The sequence below is a fragment of the Gossypium arboreum genome, chromosome 10 (genome assembly GCF_025698485.1).
Source record: "Gossypium arboreum isolate Shixiya-1 chromosome 10, ASM2569848v2, whole genome shotgun sequence".
NCBI classification, from domain to species: domain Eukaryota; kingdom Viridiplantae; phylum Streptophyta; class Magnoliopsida; order Malvales; family Malvaceae; genus Gossypium; species Gossypium arboreum.
Genome location: NC_069079.1, coordinates 111262501 through 111266090, shown reverse-complemented (window position 1 = coordinate 111266090; position 3590 = coordinate 111262501). Strand labels below are relative to the sequence as shown.

The 3590-nt window shown below is 37.3% G+C and overlaps 1 non-coding gene across 1 annotated transcript; it reads left to right on the top strand.

Annotated features, from left to right (window-relative positions):
* The first annotated feature begins 2080 nt into the window (after positions 1–2080).
* On the top strand, positions 2081–2186 carry LOC128283207 (small nucleolar RNA R71). Its single transcript, XR_008273549.1, has one exon. It is a non-coding gene; the product is annotated as a small nucleolar RNA R71 (small nucleolar RNA).
* The last annotated feature ends 1404 nt before the right edge of the window (positions 2187–3590 follow it).

The window sequence follows — 3590 nt, the reverse complement described above, 5'->3', positions numbered from 1 at the left end:
TTAAAATTTGAATTTAAAATAATTTAAAATGGTTAGTACTCGAGTTGCCTCCCAAGAAACACTTATTTATAGTCTAAGCTCGACTTACCTCTCCGTCGAATGATCATGGTGGTTCGAGGAGTTCATACTCCTCATTCCTGTTGTCAATTTTAAAATAAGGTTTTAAACGGGTGTTGTTTACCTTAAAAGTGCCGAACTTGGGATGACTCACCTCCACTGTACCGAATGGAAAAATACTAAGTACCGTAAAAGGGATTTCCTCATTTGGTGTGGTAGTGACAATGTGAGGATCAAGGGCATCTAGTAAGACTGTGTCGTCGACCTAAAGTTGATTAGGAGAGGTATCAGGCTTGTTTTTGCATAGTTTCAGTTTATCATGTGTTCTCAGTTTGTGTTGTCGCCATTCGTCTAGCTTCTCTATCCGTAGTCGTCGTTCTTCATGGACGTCTTTGTTCTCTTCATGATAGTAGCGCGCTGTCTCTATTGTCTTTGTTCGAGGAAGTTCCTGCAAGGACGATTGAATATTAGTTTTATCATCGACATTTTTTATAGCATTATCTTGAGTCTTAGAAGTTTTGACTGAGTCGCGTGCTTGGAGTGTTACTGCGTCGTCACCTGCACGAAGTGTTAGCTCTCCTGTGCATACATTAATAATGGTTCTGGCAGTTGCTAAAAATGGTCGTCTAAAATTAGAGGTACCTCGTTATCCTCATCCATATCTAAGACAACGAAGTCTACTGGGTAAATAAATTTATCAATTTTAACGAGAACGTCTTCAATAATACCCTTAGGAAATCTAACTGTTTTGTCAGCCAATTGTATGCTCATCCTAGTCTGTTTAGGTTTATCGAGACCTAGTCGTTTAAATATTTTATTTGGCATAACATTTATACTTGCCCCTAAATCAGCTAAAGCATTATTCACAGATAGACTACCATTTAAGCAAGGAATTGTAAAACTCCCTAGATCTTTCAATTTGTTAGGTAGCTCATTCTTTAGAATAGTTGAGCAGACTGCATTGAGTTCCACATGTGATGTAGCGTCTAATTTCCTTTTATTGCTCAGAAGTTCCTTTAAGAATTTTGCTGAGTTGGGCATCTGCGAAAGGACTTCAATAAAGGGTAAGTTAATATGTAATTTCTTTAAGAGTTTGACAAACTTATCGGATTGTTCTTCTGTTCTATCTTTCGTCATCGCTTTAGGATATGGCACACGAGGTTCATGATTTGTACTTACCTGTTTGGGATCATTATTGTTTACCTCTTCTCGTCCTTTGTTCATCGCGTTGTCTTGCTATATTTCTGGCTCAGGTGCAATGAATCCTTCCTTATCTTGAGTGCTAATTGCATTGAGGTGTTCCCGCAGATTAGGTTCAGTATTACTTGGTAGGCTACCTTGTGGTCGTTCGGAGATTAGTTTGGATACCTGGCCTATCTGAGTTTCGAGTCCTTGTATCGATGCTTGTTGATTCTTAAATGTTGTCTCTGTATTTTGAAAACTGGTTTTTGACACCGAGATGAATTTAGAAAGCATCTCTTCAAGGTTTGGTTTTTTCCCTTGTTGATAAGGTGGCTGTTGAAAACCCTGAAGATTTTGTGGCTTTGGATTTCATTGACCTCCCCAGGAAAAATCTGGGTGGTTCCTCCAACCTGCATTATAAGTATTACTGTATGGGTTATTTTGAGATCTAAAGTTATTATTACCCATATAGTTGACTTGTTCTTCTTCAGTTGTAGGATTGAAGGATTGGTATTCTGTATGCACACCTCCTTCGCTTGAGTCACACCTCATTACTGGATGTACCTGCGTAGAACTAATAAAGCTATCAATCTTTTTATTGAAAAGTTCTACCTGATTAGAGAGCATGGTGACTGAATCAATGTTATAGACGCCGGCTGTTTTCATTGGCTTTGTCCTCAAAACTTGCCACTGATAGTTATTCAGTGACATCTCCTCTATAAATTCATATGCATCCTCTAGTGTTTCCTTGTTGGTGGTTCCACCAGCAGCTGCGTCAATCATTTGTCTTGTCGAGGGATTCACACTATTGTAGAACGTTTGAACTTGCAGCCAAAGCGGTAATCCATGGTGAGGGCACCTTCTCAGTAAGTCCTTGTATCTCTCCCATGCATTGTAAAGTGTTTCTAAATCCATCTGCACAAAAGAAGAGATATCATTACGTAATTTAGCCGTTTTAGCCGGCAAAAAATATTTTAGTAAAAATTTCTCTGTCATTTGTTCCCAAGTAATGATTGACCGTCATGGTAATGAGTTCAACCACTATTTAGCTTTGTTTCTCAGTGAAAAGGGAAATAACCAAAGATGAATGGCATCATCAGAAACACCATTGATTTTGAATGTATCGCAAAATTCAAGAAAGTTCGCTAAGTGCGTGTTGGGATCCTCATCCTGCAAACCATCAAACTGAACAAACTGCTGTATCATCTGAATGGTGTTAGGTTTTAGTTTGAAATTATTCACAGCAATAGTAGGTCTAATTATACTAGACTCAGTTCCTGTTCAAGAAGGTTTAGTATAATCATACATAGTACGTGGAGCAGGATTTTGATTAGCTGCAATTGCAGGAGGCAGCTGATTGCCTTGGTTTTCAGCCATCTCGTTGGTTGGGGTTTAAGTATCATATTCTTGCTCGATCCCCGTGTATCGTAAACTATGCCTTATTTCTCTTTGATTTTTGTGAATTGTACGATCGATTTTTTCGTCAAAAAGTAATGGTCCTGACGGGTGTCTTCTAGTCATAAACTATAAAAACCTGCCAAGAGAGAGAAAAAGTAAATTAATAAATAATAAAATAAAATAAAATTGCAAGAAAAATAAATGGCTAAAATAAAAATTTAGTGTTCCTAATATTTTAGTTCCCCAGCAACGGCGCCAAAAACTTGATCGCGTGATTCATAACAAGTAATAAATATTTATAATGAAGATCAAACCTAGACTAACTATTATCACGACGAAAAGGCAAGTGCACCTTTCGAACAATAGTATAGTAATGGCAAGACCGGGATATCGTACCCAAGGGAACCAAAAATGCTAGTAATGACTATCTTTTTATTATCTAACCTAGAAATAAAAGGGTTTGCTTATTAAGCTAATTATCTAAACTAAGAATGCACAGAGAAAAGAATTGGGGAATTGCTTTTGGGAAAATCGATTGACTTGAGACAATTCTTAAGGAAAAATCCACCTAGACAATACCTAAGTTATGTTATTATCCCTATTCAAGACTAATAACGTCTAATCCCTAGATTGAATAACCGAGACTTTTCTCTAATTAACACTCTAGGGTTGCATTAACTCGATCTATGGATCCCCTTATTAGGTTTCACCCTAATCCGACAAAATCTTGTCACCCTATTTCTAAGCGCGCAACCAACTCCACTTAATTATGACAAATGTACTCTTAGACAGGGTCTATTCCTCCTCTGAATAAGAGCGTGTCTTGAATCAGTATCCTGGGATATCAAAACAAGAATTAAGAACACATAATTAAGAACGAGTAAAATATTTATCATACGATTCAGAAAATAATAACAAGATCCATCTTAGGTTTCATTCCCCTTAGGTATTTA